The sequence below is a fragment of the Poecilia reticulata genome, linkage group LG3 (assembly GCF_000633615.1).
Source record: "Poecilia reticulata strain Guanapo linkage group LG3, Guppy_female_1.0+MT, whole genome shotgun sequence".
Classification (NCBI taxonomy): Eukaryota; Metazoa; Chordata; class Actinopteri; order Cyprinodontiformes; family Poeciliidae; genus Poecilia; species Poecilia reticulata.
The window spans coordinates 19,677,395-19,696,380 of NC_024333.1; the positions used below are offsets into that span (position 1 = coordinate 19,677,395).

The following is an 18,986-nucleotide window of genomic DNA, read 5'->3' on the forward strand; positions in this document are numbered from 1 at the left end:
CCTTAAAACTAAGAGTTTTTGCATTAAATTAAATCACAGGTTGCTCCTTATGCTGCATTTCTTTTGCAAAAAGCCGCCATAGTAATCACAGTTAATGTGCTCTTAACTAAACAAATATTAATACTTATCCACACGCTCACAAACGTAAAACTGAAAGTCCAAACAGATCTGTCTTTTAGATCTGTCTTACATTTCTTAAACTGGGAGTGTTTCAATAAAACTCCTGCTGTTTTTTCTGGGATTATTTGCTGTTCTAAACAAATAGTTCTTCATTAAAAACAACAAAAAAACTTCAGCGTACATTTAACAAACACTTGTCCTGTGAGCTTTGTTGTTGGGAAAAAAAATACACACAAAGATATATTTATAGCCATGTCAAAATTGTGAGCTGAACAGAAATAAATCTTTCATTTTCAGCTATTTAAATAAAGTAAAGTAAACATTGAACTCTCTCCACTCTACTTGAATGTTGCAACATACTGGATTTTTTCTGCTTGTACCACAATGCTCTGTGAGAGGCTTTGGTAAAGGACAGACGGAAACTATTTGGAAATGAAAGTGATGCTGTCTTTAAAGAAAGATAGTTTGTCTAGAGTGATTTCATTTATGTCTGGTTTTTAGTTGTCCAGTGGGGAAAATGATCCTTTGAAAATCGTATCTTACTTCCCTTTTGCCTGAGGAGACAGAGCAGCACAAGAACAAGCCGCCATGATCCACGACTGTTTGTGTTTTGGTTTTCTTTTGTAAATGGGAAATGGCCTGTACTTGCACAGCGCTTTGTCTAGTCCAGAGGACTCCAAAGCGCTCAGTCATTCACCCATTCACACACCAATGCTGGTAAGCTACATAATAGCCACAGCTGCCCTGACAGAAGCGAGGCTGCCATACAATCGGCACCTCTGACCAACACCAGCAGGTGAAATGTTTTGCCCAAGGACACAGTGACTGAGAAGGGCAGACCAGGTGTCTGAACTGGCAGCTCTCTGGTTACAGGACGAACACCTAACCTGCTGAGTCACTGCCACGCTGTTGTGGTTACTTTCTGATCATTTTTGGGTTTATTACTGCCAGTTAGGTTCAGCTCAGTCCTTTCTGCTTATTGCCATTACAGTGCTGCTACATTAGTTAAATCTTTTCTGTTCAGTTTCTTCTCTTCTTTCTTCTACATTTATTTTATTTCTGGGTTCTCCCCTTTTAGTATGTAGATCCTTTTGAGTCTTTTCAGTTAATTTCCCTCTGTATTAATTCGTCTCCCTCCCTCAGTTTTCCTGTTCTTCTTCTGCCCCACATCCTTTAACTAGCTCACCTGGTTGTTTGTCATTTTCCACCTCTGCCTTAGTACTTAGCTGCCTGGTTTGGATTGTTCAAAGCTATGTTTGGGTGATTGTCCCCTTCTTGTTTTGTAAGTCTTCATTTTCATCATTGAAACTCTTCACTTCATCCCTCTGCCTCTGATTCTGCCTGCTCTTGGGTCCAACTAAAATCAAACCAAGTACAAGCTGAGAATAATCACAGCTTTACACTAAATCATGTTATGAGGCTCTGCAGCTGCCACGGAAAAGATCTGCAATTCCTGCACTTTATCATAACATTAATTACAGAAACAAAGAGCCTTTTTGGGAATGGATTTCCAAAACATGTTTAAATCCACATTAAAACAAAGTAACATAAGTCACCTGTGAAAGGAAGTATTTCTGCTTTCTCCAGCTGATATTGCGTTTCGAAAGCAGAGTTGCCTGTAATAAAAAAGAACCTTGTGTTGTAGAAACGCAGCCAGCCTACACCTGGTTCTGTCAACAGCCCAGTCCTGGTTGTAAGAGCAAAAACACGCAGCCAATGCAACACAGCTGCTTCTCCTCTACTAAAGAGGAAAAACTTGTAACTGTCATAAATTACCTCCAAGGACACACATTCAGTCTCGTTTTTATTTCCCATAGTTACAAAGTTCAGCAAACAAGTGGGTTTTAGTATTTGTGGCTCGCTGAGAGTGAAGAAGTATCTTTTTACTTAATAAATTTACCAAAGAGTTTGTTTCTGTTGTCAAATGATACTTACTTTTTCACCAGGCACAAATGATTGCTTGACTTTTTCATTGTTTACAACAGAGATTAAAAAGTGCCCTGCAAAAGTATTCATACCTTAAACCTTTTCACATTTTCAAACAGCAACCACAGTGGGGCATTTTATTGCAATATTATGTCCCACAAGTCAAAACCGGAAGTAATCCGCGCAATATTTGTAGGCAAGCGCATGCGCAATACATAAAGAATGGCATGGCAACAAAAAGAATGTGCGAGAAAAAGATACGTGAACACACTCGCTGCTGATCGACCCGTATGAGAGGGAGAATGAAGATATGTGAGACGACGTGGACAACTTGCCTCAGATCTACGACATAGTTTCCTCCCTCGTGAACACCGTGGAGGAGCTTCACGGCCTGAAATCCACGGACGGATACAGTCAGTGTGTCAGCGGCTTTGTAAAAGACGAACGATCCCGTCAGGTGAATAGAAATGTTCTGGTGACTTTTTGAGTAAGTACCTGCATTAATATACACGTAGGCTACATGACCGTCTATTAGCTTGCCACATTAGCTAAGCTAATTTTGCTAGTTCGACAGTCAGTGCTACAATAAATATCACTGACATTTATCTTACCATCACATAGAGGCGGATAAAGTACTCAAAAATTTTAATCTGGTTATAGGTATAATGAACTTATTGTTTTTAAGTTAGGAACGAGGGGAGAGCTAGTAACTACGTATAATCTTGTGGCTTGTTTATTGTTGTCATAGCAACTGCCTGTCAACATGGCTTTTGGTGACAAAGTTCGCGGACGTGTGACGTCACACGTAGAAAAGACGTTTTTTTCAAATAGAAGTGTTTAAAGTGTGCTGTATATTTGTGTTAAGCCCAACTAACTCAATATTATGTAAAGTTGCCTTTTGCTGTAAAGGATTCACAAAAGCTCAGTTAGACTGCATGAGAGTAAAGGTGAACATTCATTTATGAGTTTTGCCACAGGTCAGATCTGGACTTTGACTGGTCCATCATAGCTCATGAATATGTTTATTAACCATTCTGTTAACTCTAGTTCTATGTTTATGGTCATTGTCCTTGAAGGTGAATCTCTCACCAGTCTGAAGTCTCCATCTGTCTTCCCATTAACTCAAACCATCTTCCCTCTCCTTACTGAAGATAAACATCCGCACATGGTTTGCCTTCACCACTGGAATAATGTGTTCAGGATGAAGTGTAGTGTTATTCTAATGTAACATAAGCTAAAGGGTTTGATTAATTTAGGTTTCATCTGACTAGAGCGCCTTTTTCACGTGTTTGCTGCATCCTGGTAATTCACTGCAACGACATTTCAATTGGCTTTCTGACGTTTAATAATAGCTTTCTTTTTGAAACTCATCGATAAGTTAGCATAGGCCTTTTAGTTGATTTTTTGAGAAATGTTCCTGCCTGAGCAAAATGCCAGTTTGTAGATGTACCACACTATTTTTCTGATGTATCGGAGAAACCGCACTCCACACTTTTCAGATTTCTATTTCTAAAAGAATTATTTAATTTATTTAAAATTATATAATCCTTTTAAAATGTTATAATTTCCTTCAACTTCCTATTATACTCATATTTTTATTGGTATAAAATCCGACAAAGTTCAAAGGATATGAATACTTTTTTCCACTGCGTGTAACACAATTAATACAGTAGGTGTTATGAAAGCTCTTCTATATATATCTGCAGGTGTGTCTGTTTCATTCACGATTATGGATGAGTCACTGTCTTAACAATGTGAGAGGCTAAAAGTCTTTGTCAGAGGCTTTCTGTGATAAATTACCAGAGTTTTCTGCAGTGACATTTAACTAATTTCACTGTGGCAAATTCTTTCAAGTGCATTAAAGAGTCAGCTTTGATCCCTCGCTCCACTGGAGCCATAAAACAGGATCTATTGAAGGACACTTAATGATCTCTCTTTAATTGATTAGGCGGTGTTGATTATTCATTACCGAGGATTAAAAGCTCACATTGATGTAGCGGATGTATTCGTTTTCCTGCTGAGCCCTTTTTTTTTTTTTTTTTTTWACGTTGATCCCATTTACAAAAGCGAGTTTTATCAATGCAGACGCCTTTCATTTATTAAAGACATCACTCCTCATAACCACATATGCCGAGGGAAGCAACATCCTGTCCAGTGGAGCCGTTTGGATGGAGTGTGTATACTTCTGAGGTCAGCAAAATGGAAAGAAAGAATAAGGAAAGTCTTTAAGCTGATCTGGGTCTCTGCCAGCCAGCTTCAAACCTTTGCTCCCTTGGTTTGGGAGTTTGCTAGTTTCCCTTTTCCTCTGACATCACTCTCCAGGATCTGCACAATGATAACACAGGCCCCGATTGCATGACATTACTGCTTCCTTAAACGCACATGGGAGAGCCGAGTTAAAAATCCCACATGGCTACAGGCTAACTGCAGTTTCCAGCGCGCACCAGCTGCACAGCTGGTGTCCATGGGAGAGACGGAGCGGATACACAAATTCCAGACTGTTATGAGGCGGGGAAATATAATTCCTGGGGCAAGAGTTTTCTAATAGTATACTATGCTTTGAGCTGTAACCACAAATGTTATTTCCTTATAAACCACAGACATGAAACCTGCACAACATCCATCAAAAGTGTGTATAACGTTGCAGCTCAGGACTTAACAAATACTCCGCAAATGTTTCAGGTCATAAAACCCACAGAGCTTCAGAAAGGTTTTTTGCAATTATGTCACCCTTGCATTTTAGATTGTGAACTAAAATGCAATGCACTCAGATAGTCGGAGTAAAAACAAAATACGGCTTTCAACTAATGATTCGGTTTATTCAGGGAAAAAAACGACCCAATGCAGCATGGCCCAGTGTGAAAAAAACATAATCCTGTTAGCAGAAGGAGTGGGCATGAAAAGCCTGCTTAAGGGCAGTTACATTCAAAACTTTAATTAGGCCACTTTAAAAGCTTAATTATGAGCCATTCAAACGTTGGGCTAGTTATTAGCCTGCAGATTGTATTTAAGCTCACAGAACAGGTGGCGAGAAGTTCTTCTTCAGGGTTTTCTGGCAGAGAGCATCACTCACAAGCCGACCCAGATCATCACACTACCTCCATAAGTAGGAGGAAGTGTGTGTGAACCAGGGGTTAGAGTAGGTTGTTGGTTTTATTTTGTTGTCAATTTTTGTTTGTCTAAATCAGTTAGCTTTAATTAGTTTTTAGTTTTTATTAGTTAAATATTGTTACGTTTTTAACAATATTTAGTTTGGTTTTTAGTTAGTTTCATAAACCCACAATATACTTCAAGTCAGTTGTAGGTTTTCCGCATTAATTGCAGTTTTTACTTATTTCAGTTAAGCTCGGTTAGTTAGTTAGTTAGTTTTAGTTAACTATAATAACCTTGGGGTCATCGTCAGTATGACATTCTGTTGCTCTAAATGCTTCTTGTGTGAGTTTTAAACTGGTTGAACAAGGAAGCACAATTTCCAAGAAGCCTCACTATTTTCTTATTTAACTATTTTTTGGCCTTGCAATTCTCCCGTTGGTGCCATTTTTACCCTGTCTCTCTCTCTTATTGCTGAATCATGAACTCTGACTTTAATGAGTCTTGCAAAGCGTTAGAGATTGTTCTGGAGGAATTGTTGATAAACATTTGGAGTAATTTTTTTTAGCCTGACAGTCCTGGGATGAAAATGAAACTCAGCTTTCCAAAAGATGTGCACAACATTAGCATCTTTTTTTTCTTTGTTGGACTTTAAAAAGGTTTAATAATCTGAAACATTTGAGAGAAACAAAGTAAAGCAAGAAAACAGAAGAAATCTGTAAGGCGGCAAAGAACTTTTTCACTGAACTTTAAATCAGAAGAAGCTGAAATAAAATCCACACAACTAGTGTTGTACTAGTTAACTTAATGTGAGAACTAAAATTAAAGAAAGGCAATGGGAATTATTATTGTAATCATACATGCTTTCTCATTTACAAAATAAAAGTTTTCTTTTAATTGGAAACTACAGATCGAGTTACTAAAACCACTGAAGTTTTTAAAAGGTACTGTATTCTGAGTTAGATTTAAATTGGAGCTCTTATACCTGTCCACAATTCAAATTAGCCTGCCATCACAGAACCTAAATGCATCAACTGAGTCACTGTTAGTAGTGGTGTCTTGCCTTCAAAAGGCGTTCGAATGTGTAAAACTTTGCTTAATTGTGAAGATTTCTTTGCCAGATTTGAGAGCTGAACTTTCTGCTATTGGGTTAAACTGGTTTTATTCTCCAGAAAATCTTACAAAGCCTTTAAACTCTTTTGTTTAAAAATACCGAAGCTCGAGAGATTTCTAAAATTTAAAAACCAATTGCTGTTTTGTTTTGCACGTCTCATAACTTGGGGCTTAATTTGTCTATTTCTGAAATTCGAGCCAAATACTAAAGTTAAGAGAAGAAGAGAAAGAGAGAGAAAAAAATGCACCTTATGTAATTTTTTTTTTTTCTGTTGTAATGCAAGCCAGATGTGACTGGGACCGTGGAAACAGGTGATGATAGCATTACACTGGAATTGCAAACAGATGGAGAGAAGCTTGAACCTATTCTTGTGTCAATGATGGGGTCATAAATAAAGATTTTTTTCCCCCCCTTGAGATGAAATAAATTCTCTTTAATTAAAACTACAGCAACTTTACATTTTGTGTAAAAAGAAAATCATCCAAACACGTCCTGAGTAACTTTGGACTCAGAAAGCGTTTGGAGGGTTTTTGTTGCGTTTATGAGGTAATTTCAGGGTGGTTATCACTGATTGCTGATTCCAAAGTTTTATTCAGCCGTTTCAGCAAAGTGTGTCGCTGAATTTGACGGTGAGGCTTCTCCCCTGATTCTCCACGCCTCAGTGGAAGTGGAGGATGCAGGTCTGCTTCACATCAGGTGAATTTATGGCTGTATGGGAGAGGAATGTCTCCAGTAATCAGTCCTGATGAAGCAAATGCTGAAGACGTCCTGGGAGACGAAGGAAAGCCACTGTACATGTTGGCCTGGCCCAGTGAGTGATGGAGAGGACGATGTGCAGGCCCGCACCGAGAGGCCGCTGACCCCCCATGAGAGACGGCCCTGTAGAGAGCATTTATACCTGCTAGCACTGATACAAGAAGGAACCCACATCTACCAAAAAAGAAACAGCCTCCCTCCAGTCCTACAGATCTGACCACCAATTGAAAAACCTGAAAATGCAGACAATTGGGAAGTGAAGTTTCCGCACTCAAAACTGATCATTAAAGGGGCAGTATTGTGTTTTCCAGCCACATTGTGCCATTTTGTAGCACAATCGAGAAACTATGTTATCTTCACCTATAAAAATGATATCAAATATGACCTAAAAGAAATTTTACTTCCTTATTTGACACCTTAAAATTGGGCCTTTGTCTCTTCAGTAAACTCCTGCTCTTTCTGAAACTCCGCCTTTTGGAAATCGTCACAGCATCGCTCTTCTATTAACCCTTTGACAACGATTTTACCCACGTTGCACTGAGAAACAGCTGAGCAGATGTGCAGCTTGCTAATTGCTGCTGGCTAGTCTGGAGGATCTGATTCGGGGAGGGCTGCTATGTGAGGCCGAAACTCTGAAGCTTGGAAACTGCAGCGCAGAGGAGGAGCTGCGCCTCAAAGGCGGAGCTAGGTCCACCCAGGCGTTTAGTACAACTGAATGGTTGCCATGGGAAACTAAAAGATTAGCTAAATATACGTGAAAGAATCAAAGTAACTCTCCAGATATGTTTCTGATGAGAAAATGACATCACAACATCATATAAAGCTCAAAAAAGTCAATTTTACATGATACCTTTAAACTCATCTGAATATAGCAAGCCTTTAGGATAAAAAGTGACTTTAACCCTATTTTATTCCTGAGAATAAAAATGTTCAGTCGAGCCCAAAAGAAATTGAAAACTAGATTTCTTTCTTGTAATTTAGCAAACGTGCAAAATCATTTTTAAGTTTTGGATCTACATTGACTAACATCAGATTTCTTCAAGAGAAAATCAAACTACTTTATTTGCCAGAATTTTAATTTTATTTTCTTGGCCTGCAAGCACTTCTGACTCGATAATTTTGACCACGTGACAAAAAGTTTAGACACCCCCAGGTCACACTCTGTCTCTTTTTTAAAGTTTCCATTACACCAGTGCCTCCAAAAATACACCAAACAGGCCTACCATTAAGAAAGGTCTGTTTGGAAAAACAATTAAAAAGCAGAGAAAGGAAAGCACATCGATTCAATACTAAAAATAGAAACTTGATGTCCTGATTCACTAAAACGTTACATAACGTTTACACCCAGAAAACTAAAGCAAATCAGAGATTTAGATTAAAAACTGCATTTCTGACAAGAGAGGATCTCCTTCTGCTGATACTGTTTTCGTTTTTCTTCTATTTTTGGCAAAGAAAGTGTGCAGTCAGATCAATACTTCTCTGATTGTTTTAAAGAGGTTTTGGTTTTAAAACCACTGCCACTGTAAACTGTGTGGAAATCTGTAGCTAGAATGGATATTTTTAAAGTCTCTGCAGGAGAGTGAAACTGAGAGGAGCCCTGGTTTTGATTACATCCTACCATCTAAAAACATAATTCACCACATTTCTGTGGCTGTAAAGTCATGAAACTTAATTAACATACTTCTTATTCAATATGCAAGATGTAATCCCTGGAGCTGCTTCACATCTTATCATTAGCTGCAACAGTAAGGGGCTATTTCAGTGTTCTTTGAAACTTTGGGCTGAATTGGATCATCTGCAGCTCAAAATCACATGTATTTCAACTGGTTAGCATCTAGCAAAATAATGCTGCACTCAACACAGATTGATTAGCACATATTTAAAGACTTTGTTTCTATTTCTGATTTTAATGCTCCAAATACAGTCAGTTTGCCATTTCAGAAATCTCTACACGGGGGGAAAAAAAAAGGAAATTCTCTCTAAAATATAAGAAAATGTCAGTCTACCTAATTATTAATTTTTATTCGGACAAGCTTTGCTGGGATATTCAGAGAAGTTGTACACAATATTTTTTGCTGAATTACCTGGTGAATCGGGATCTTTTTTTTTTTTTTTTACATTTTTTATCTTAGAAATATTTAATTTAGCAGCAGTGGATATTCAGTTGACTAGTTCACACATGAACAAGCAGGGAATAAGAACCATGTTTATACTTTTACAGAGCATTGAGGAACAAAACGATTTAGGAAACTTTGAAGAGTTTTAATTGCACTCCAAAACATTTTTCATTTGAGTCTATTTCTGTAAGACCCTCAGCAGCTAATGTGCAACTGCAGTAAAAAGACCTATAAATAGCTGGTTAAATCCTCTCTGCCATTTTCCAGGCTATCCCCAGAGTCACCACAAGAGAGCACAGCTGGTCGATTCTCCCACTCGCTGCCGACTCTCCCCTGCGTCACACGCAGGTGTAAAACCCAAAGCCTTCTCCACAGATTCATGCCGTCACGGCTTCTACCAGCCGCCCCAAATGGGCTCTCACGTTCTGCCATTTGGGAAAGTGGACTTTAATGGACTCATGGGAGCCTGACACCTCGTCCCGGCTTGGTGCCACATGACAGTGTGACAAACACTGAGCTCTTAAATCATTAAATTACTGTGTAAAATGATTTATTGTCCCCCTGTAGTGGACAGCGCTATCCAGAGAGCATTAAAGATGCTCTGTGTTTTCGATTTCACACGTCCTGTAATGTGTTTATGCAGCTGGATAGTTTTATTGGAGCGATTGAATTAAGCCGTGATAAGTGATTTGAAGTGCCCTGCTCAAGGGTACACTAGAAATGCAGCACCTGCCAGTGCTTCACACACTGTGGGGGTTTGCTCTGGGAAACGTTATATGTGTGTGGCAAGTAAATTATTTTACCAAAACATATAATCTAGCCTCTGAGATTTCTATTCCTGTTTCCTGAATTAATTTGAAAGGTTTTGGGAGTTTTTTTTTCTTCTTCTTATTCTGTTTCTTCTTCTTCTTTCCAGACCCAACAAGGGCTGCAACACAAAATCCCGAGTCGTTGGTCGTCCTGATGCTGTAGATTAAGAGCTACGATGTTCAAAAGCAAGGCTTAGCTGCAGACCACTGAGGAGGATCAGCTCATTTCCTTTAGCGCAGTATGCAGAGAGTAGAGCTTGTCTCAGAAGATCAATGTCTCCTCCTTTGTTGCATCAGTCATGCAGCGTCTTTTCTGCACAATAGCGCCGTGGAGGTTGGTGGGCTGGTGACTGGAGAGGACCGAGGACCACCTGACGGCCCGCTGGTGCTTGGGAACGCGCACACAAACTGCTGATTGTGTCTTTATCTGTCCTCTGACAGCAGGTTTGTTTGAAAGTTTCTTTACATCTCCTCCCCTCTCTATGGAGCAAGTTAACATGCTTTATTCCACTTTGACACACAAAACCACAAACACCGTAATGTGTAACAGGCTGTAGTTTGTCACACCTCTCTGGTTCCTGCTCAGAGCATTGTCTGAAACGTCTCCCTCAGAGCTGCTCGAAACATTCAATCTGTTCGCCACCATTAATTATGCAGATTTATTAAATCTACTTACTACTTGATCTGTAGGTCTTTCTGGTGTAATATTTTTATACTCTTTAATGCTCATAATTCACTATGACATTAAAAAGTATTTGCTTCAGTTTATGCTTTTTCTGCCACTTAAATGTGTTGGATAATCACATTTTAATATCAGACAAGCATAACTCAAGTAAACAAAACTGTTTTTAAATGATAGTTCTGCCTATTAAGGGAGAAAAAAGAAATTAAACCAACCTGGCTCTTTACTCAAAGAAAATTAAGTTGTATTTAGTAAGAATTTATTCATACAAACAAGGAAGGAAAGAGAGAATGGGAAAAGAAAGCAACAATGTCAACATTACATGTTTGAAAGAGAGCAGGATAAGCAAATTCTTACCTCCTTTACTTTCCTTTTTTAAGTAACTACCAATTAATTACAAATTACCTGTTGATTTCAGTATCCAGTCTCTTGAACAAACAACTAAAGCCCCTTAACATGACGCACCTACTGTGCTTCCTTGAACAGGCGAGGATAAGTCTATGGGCTAAACAAAACATGTTCATTACATTTTTTTATATACAAAATCCATCTTAGATAATCAGCTCTGTCTATTTTGTTTTAGGGCATCTTCTCACTTTAAATCCAAAAAGACTGCAGCTGGCCACGCCCCCAACTCAGTGTTTACATTGGCTCGTAAAAATGGCTGCAATCAGATGTGTAATTATACAACCGTACATCTTTGAAAAGCATTAGTAGAGCCTCCTGCACCAAGTGGTTTCTGGATGGTAATTCAGCAACAAAAGACTTATCTTTTCCAGGAGACACTGTACAGTGCATACAGCATTAAAAACCAGCTGAGCAAATGTCCTGGAGTCCCACAAGGGTTGCTAGGTAACAGGTCTGGGGTTGCTAGGTAACGGTGCAGCGCCTGTGGAATGTGACTTAATAATCAGGAGGTTTTTGAAACAACTCATTTTCAAGACACCAAAAAGCATTAATTTATTGCCAAAAGGCAATAAAAGCCAAAAGGCTTTTAGAAGCAGTACAGGTCAAACAGAAGAACAAAAATTTTACATAATAGATGCACAGTTTCCCCCAGAAAACTTGCTCAGGGCGCTACGGCAGTCATGCAGCCACTCACAGTGTTTTTGAGATAAAAAAATGTTTAGAGTTGACAGGAAATTTGAAAATATCATTTGATAGTTATGCATTTTTGGAAGACTAGAATATTTATACATAAAACCAACTATAAAGTATTTTTTTTAAAAAGGCAATCATTAAAAAAAACTAATAAATTAACAAAGCTAAGCCTAGTGAGGGCACAAGTAAAGCCTGGTGGCCCGTCAGGCTTATAATACACTGAGGGAAACCCTGAGGTATGATGTGTTGCTGTTTCAGATACCTGGCTTAACCCACTTCATGTTGCCAAACAGGTGCCACATGTTGCATTAACTCTTAAATTGTTTGATCATCTGAAACATTTAAGTGTGAAAAAAAAAAAATCAAAAACAGATTAAAAATCTATTTTCCCAGCACTCTGCGTCAGATAAACATATTAATTTGTTTACTCTGGGGATATTCATAACTCAGCAGTCAAGAGCAACAATGAACAGACGTGTAGACCGAGTAACAAACTGAGCTAATTTAATCAGTTTCTGCATCAGTTCATTGTGCAAGATTCCCAGCTTGCCACGTTTACGCAGCTGTGGTGATACAACAAAATAAAGAGTTGTCTCTGAAGAAGTTAGCAGGAAGCGAACAGAGAGCAGACCTCAATGTGGAATTACTCCCTCTCATTAAAACGAGGTTGCTAAGACAAGATAGAAAACAAAATAAACAACTGTGAGTCGCACCATTCTTCATCCAGAGGAAGAATGTGGGGGCCGCCGGGATCCAGGGGCCTGTTTGTGATGACACTTCTGCTCTATTTTCTCTGCTCTCCAGGCTTGACAAAATCCAGCATCAGTGGAGTTCCCTCTTCCTCCCTGACACACACACTCACAAAAACACACAGTCGGGCCATTTGTTTTGTTAAGTACTTGCTAAATGCAACAAGCTGATTATCAGGAAAAGAGCCATCTCTGGTTTCTGCAAAGCCAGAGTGTTTAAAAAGGGGAAACTTCAGCCTGAACTGTTTCAAGGGCTGCAACAGATTAGTAGCAGCTCATTGCTTTTAACGAGCTGAGCAGCGAGTCCCAGAACAGAGCAGATCTGTGTGTTATCGATATGGACTTTAAAATTAAAACGAGACGAGTCAAAGAAATAATTTTATTTAACACTTCTTCGATATTAAAGGGATAGTTCAAAAGTTGTGCTGTAAACGGGTTAAAACCTGTTAATAATAAACTTCGTCTTTTTGAATAAATCCAGATTAGATCGCTGAAGCTTACGGCTAATCAGAGAGGAGACAATTTCAACGTCAACTTCTGTTATCTTAGAAACATCCGGTCTGAAAAATGTCAGGTAATTTTTGTTTATGCTCTTATACGAACCGTTAAAAACCTGTTATCACCTTTGCATTGGATGGTTATTTACAGAGAAGGAGGTGATTGCGCTAGAATCTAAGCATTTCCCATCAGATTATTGTCTGATATAGAAGCAAAATGGGGTAAACTGCAAAACTTTATTTTTAAACAGCTTTACTTCTCTGTCAACTGGAAACGCTTTACATGCTTTGCTTTTAGTACATGTTTGTAGAGATATTCAGACGACATTTTACCAAGAACAAGTCAAGTCTCAAGTCTCTAATGACTGAACAAATGTTCTCCCAGGACTCATGCTGTCTAACCTGCCTGAAACACAGAAATGATGCAAAATCCGATTCTGGTGGCTGAGTACTTCACCAAATGCATTTTTTGTTAAATATTTCCACTGAAGTCAGATTTTCATTTCCAATCCTTCTCCATAAGCGACATTCCTTTCACAGCAGGTGGGAAATTCACATTTGATACTTCAGGGTTGCTTCTATTGCCAAGTATGTTTAAAAACATTAGTAGTGCATGAGAGTCCAGAGTCCCAAACAGAACCCCCTCCTTCTGTTTTCAAACTGCATTTGTTCAGAATTGCAAGCGTTGCTCTTTCTCCAGGTCTCCAAAGGACTGGTTTTACACTGTCTGCACGCATTACTGCCATAGTCTGCTGAAGGCTGATCCTGTCACCCACATCTTTCCTGCAGCCGGGCCACCCAGCCTGGATCTGCCTCCAACATGTCATCCCTCTGTGTGGTCCTAAACAAAACAGAAACAGGGAAACGGAGGAAAGCGTACCGATGCCAGCCGGGAGAGAAAGAAAGAGATGTTTCAAAATATGACAGTGTCATCTCTGGGAATGGAGCTCAGAGGGGAGAAAAGGCAGACAAAAAAGTGTTTGAATAGAAGCTGAGTGTCTGTTTTACGACGCTGCAAGGTGTTTTATTATGCCTCTCTGTTCTCACTGCACAGTAAATGCGATAGATCACACTTTCCTTGAGCATTTTGGACAAATTCAACCACTATTGTTTCTCTCTTTTGCTTTAGAAGAACTTTGAATAAACGAGATGATGAAGACAATCATGTGCTGCTGAGATAAATCCCCCAATTGTGCTTTTAAACAAAACAAGAGAAACAGAAAAGTTATGTGGCAATAAAAATTTCAAATGACTTGTTGCTAAATGCCAAAAACAGCAACCAGTTGCTTAGGCAATTGTTATTAATCCTGACTTTACTGGGATCCAGAGCCTCAGAATAACTATGAATCATCTAAAAGTTTACAGTGAAGCCATAAAACTTCTATCCAAGAATAAATAGAATATGTTACAACAGATTTATGATCATTGATTGCCTCAAAAAGCCTAAGTTTTTGCCGGGATCCAACGCATGTTCTGCTCTTTATAGATGCCTCGGCTTGATTTAGGACTCAGTTGATGGATATTAAATAACCTGCTCATGTGGAATCTGAGAGATAAAGATCTGGAGGTCACATGGTAGGTATCCGATGTCCTCAGCATGGTTTGCGTTAGGGAAGTGCGTTGGGTGGCTCAGCCAGTCCGCCTCTGTGATTTACGCAACACTACATGAAATAATGGAAAGTGGTGGAAATAAATGATCTGCAGGGCATGTTGATTGTTTGGCTCCGCATCTGAGCTGCAGCGTTGTGATGAAAAGCTGTTCTCTCATTACCGCAGCCGAGGTACGCTCGGCCTGTCGGGACGGCTGCCCACACAACAACACAAACTATCAGCAGTCAGAGGAACACTGCAATCATAAACGCATTTGACACAGCCTTCATATGTGTGGCGAAGACGCTGTTATACAATGAAAAGTACTTAGCACACTTGGATGTTTTACCCTTCTTGTTGCTTTCACAAATCAATCGCGATGAATAAAATTCAGCTTTTTTTTAAGGAGAAAAAGTACAAACTAACTTCTACAAAATACTGAAATTAGTATAAATATGAATCTTTAAAGCTGTAGTATGTAACTCTTAATAAAAGTGTTTTTATATATTTGGTAAAACTGTCACCATGTAATATATAATATGAGACAGATATGTTGATTAAAATATCAATCACCTTCACCTTCTTCCTGTGGTGCTATTGCAACCAATCAGAGCCCAGGGGAGGGTCTTTGTGCTGTCAATCAACATTGTGAATGCACTGCTAAATGTGTTGGAGAAATAACTTACCATTACATGAAAAATGTTTATGCTAACTAGCTTGTGAAAAAAATCATCAAAAAGCATGATTTTTTTTGTATCCATCCCCTGACTTATGCTTTTCAATAACTTTTTCCTTGATTATCTTGGAGTCCTCGTGCTTTAATGGTAGGAACACTGGCTACCGTTAAAGTAGCCAGGACTGTCTGATTTTCCTGTTATCCATCTTTCCATTACCTGCCACCTTGTCCCTGCTGAAGACGAGCATTTCCACATTGTGATGTTGCCACCACTATGTTTTGCTGTTGGGATTACCGTTGTCTCTATACATCTGCAGCACTTTGCTTGTGTATGGTCCAACACAAGTGTGTCTGGTACCAGACACACATGTTTTTATACCACAGTCCCTTATCTCCACTATTGAGATTACTGGCACCAGTTGGCTGGACCTCTGTTAAATTAGGTCAGTCACTTATTTTCAGATAAATACTTGTCTTTAATTGCCCTTCTTTTGTAGAAATCTGTTTTGACTTTCACATTAAAGACATTTTTTTTTTTTTTGTAAATTTCTGTTTTTAAAAAAGTTAAATTTTGTTAATGCGTTAAAGAAATAAAAAGGGTAAAACATCCGAGTGTGTGAATACTTTTACAAGGAATCTACAGGTCTCTTATGCAAATAAGATATTGGATCTCAATGAGGCAACCCGTAAAAATAAAGGTAAAAAAAATATATGTGTGTTTGACTCATCTGGTGCAAAAGGTCAGAGGAGGAAACAGAAAAGGTCACAGTTTGAGCAACACACATAGAAAACGCTGAGACATTATGACACATTATGATGAGCTGAAAAATCCAGATCTGGATAATATTGCTGTCATTTTCCTCCCAACATAACTTACTGCACCAGTTTACTTAAAGAGAAAAGTTTCATTATGCAACTAGATCTCCTCCCATCTCTGAATTTATTTTTCCAGCAATTATAAAAAATATCAAAATGCATCTAATTTTGCTGAAACACCCTATGCACAACATTTGATTACATATTGACTTCTGGAGTACTGTATCATTTTAATAAAGTATTGAAGTATCATTTAGAGCAACTCGCCTACAGAGTCTTTTTCTGTACCTTAGTGAAGTTTCTCAATGAGCTTTCAATAAAGATTTGCAACCAGTGAGCAACAATTTCCAGTTAAACATTACAAAAATCTGACTGCTTTAATGGAAAGTACGATAAATAATAGGACAGTTCTACTTGAACATTTAAGGTTGGATTGGGAAGCCAGTTATATTTTTAAGAAATCTTCAATGAAATTTAAGGACATTTAAGAAATGTTACATATAGTAAAAAAAAATATATAAATAAATGGAAATCATGCTTGGAAAAAACTCAATTCTAATTGGGAAAATGGTTTTGCAAAAAGATCGGTTGTATTTTGTTCTTTTTGTAAACTTCTGTTTGTATTTTATTTATTTACGGTATTAACTTTTGGACAATTATTCCCTCTGGGTTTGAAAGCTGTGCAGCTGGAAGGATTTCTGCTCTTATTTTTTATTTTTTGACAGTTGCTATGATGCAGAACCTTGGCAACAAGGTATTGTTTTTACAACTGAGAGCAGCTGATTAGCATCTAAAAAGATCAAATAATAGCTGAACTCTGACCCCAAATCCCAGAGGAGTTGAGATGGAGGCCTCATGGACCAGAGAGAAGCAGGGAGTTCAAACGGTCTCTTCCATCGATCACGGTGGTCAAGGATCAAATCCCAAACTCTAATGTCTCTCCGCTCGACTTTATAACCGTTCAGAGATTTAAAGAGGGGTAGCAAAAACAAATGGAGTGGATCAGCCGTGTTTCCCAACAACTGACGGCATCATTCAGAACATGTTACTGTTACATGTTATTGTGCTCTCTGCTGCCCAGAAATTGAGGCGTCTTCAGTCAGTGGCCTCTTCAGATTTGTTGCAAGACTGATTGCTAATGGAGTCGATGGAGGTTATTTTTTCACTAACATTTTTTCTCAAAGTTAAACTAGTTTTAAACGTTTTTATTGTTGCTTTCAATATCGACATGGACAGGTTTAGGTGAGTAGTTGTTATCGTGTAGTTATTCCCTGATTTTAAAAAATCATGACATGCCTGCCGTACATGAAAGATGGTTTCTGTATTTTGAAGAAAGGCTAGAGAAATTGTCTTGTTTGTGAAGTCATTACTAAAGAAACGTCAAATTAAGTCTTCTTACACATCTCTTCAAATACATTAAATTAATAGGAACTCTTAGAAGTACTCGTGCAGCAGTGATTATTTTTGTTAAACTCACTGAAAATGTATTCAAACTGAGAATAAAAGAGGGTTTGGCTCATATTCGGTGGTGTTATATAACTAAAATAAAGGACTCATTCATTTTAAGAGTATTTGCACATCTTTACCAGGAGTATTGTGATTTCAGGTTGTTTTGACATGGTCCCCTTTTAGCATAAATGTTCTTTACAATACAGCACTTTTATTATTTACTATATACTGAACAAATCCTAAGCCATGTGTTTTCGCCACAGAAGAGGAAACAGAGGTAGAGTCTAGCTTTCAAAAGACAAAACAAAACATGTTTAGTTTCCCAGAACAGGCAGGAAGTTTACATTTTAAGAGAGACCACTGCAGTGTGATTTCTCTTGTAAAAATTTAAAGGTCAATGTAAACCAGGTTTTAAAGTGTGATTTTTCCTTCTGCTCTGTTTCCAGACACTTCAGGTTTTTAAAAAAATCTGTTTCTGACGGTTTCTAATCCAACGTTTTGATCATTCTGCTCACTGAAATGATAAGCTATACTTCTCAGAAGGTCTTGCTAATTGCAGCAGACAACGATTTAGTTTCTTAGCTAAACTGAATGTGGTATTTTTGGAGCTGAATAAGTGCGTTTTTGGAGCAGGGGAGTTTGAGAAATCTGATAAGAAAAACACGCCAGAACCAGCAAATTCAGCTCATTCCTGGCTTCAGCGTCTAAATGAAACGTATCTGAGGGTAAAAAAAACAAAAAAAAAAGGATTCATTCAGAATTGAAGACATGAGTTTATTCTGAATTTATCTTTTTTGTTTTGTTTTGTTTTGAATTGTGAGCTCCAGTGTCATCCCTATAATTTGCACTGTAACCTTTGTTTCTGATCCGAGCAAGATGCACTTTAAAAAGAAAATTAAAAAAACCCTCACCAACTCGGATTCAGCTGCACCACAAACGAGGACTGTTTGTCACAGGCAATTACAGCTGCTACATGACACAGAGAAACAGATTCAGCATGTCCAAGCCCAAAGTAATCCAGCATGTGCTGAACTCACACACACACACACACAAAAGTAATGATGCACGCGGCGGTGAATGGATGTGAACGACATCAGCGCAGCATCAAGGCATGATGGCTGAGCAGCTGAGCGACTTTAAACTGGCCTTCAGAGATCCCGCTAATGATCATTTAAGTGAACTCCCTATCCTGTCCCAAAACCTCCGGCCAATTTATCTTCAGCTGGTTTCACGCAGAGACACACAAAAAAAAACATTCATTCATTAGCTCTTCTGCTCTCTCAAACCGCTTGTCTGTAAATCAGAGCAGGACTTTCTATCAAAGCTTTCCTGCTCAAATTAAGTTCAGCATGTTATCGTTCTGCACAACAAACTACGAATCCCTGGCCGGAGCAGCGCTGTGTTTTGCATCAGTTGTTGTGAAAACAGTTCCTCTGGTCGCCCCCTCTGCCCCCAGCCAGCATTTAGCCCCCCGCGCCCCCCACTGTAAATCAT

The 18,986-nt window shown here is 38.6% G+C and overlaps 1 long non-coding RNA gene across 4 annotated transcripts in view; it reads left to right on the forward strand.

Moving 5' to 3' along the window:
• Positions 1 to 2,280: 2,280 nt before the first annotated feature.
• LOC103462521 (uncharacterized) overlaps positions 2,281 to 18,986 on the forward strand; it is a 31,882-nt gene continuing 15,176 nt past the window's right edge. For 3 of the 4 annotated variants that reach the window (XR_533354.1, XR_533356.1, XR_533357.1), the window contains exons 1-3: positions 2,281 to 2,533; positions 10,040 to 10,171; positions 10,257 to 10,376. This is a non-coding gene — a long non-coding RNA (uncharacterized LOC103462521). The remainder of the gene's footprint in view (positions 2,534 to 10,039; positions 10,172 to 10,256; positions 10,377 to 18,986) is intronic. The other variant, XR_533355.1, reaches the window with a different exon arrangement.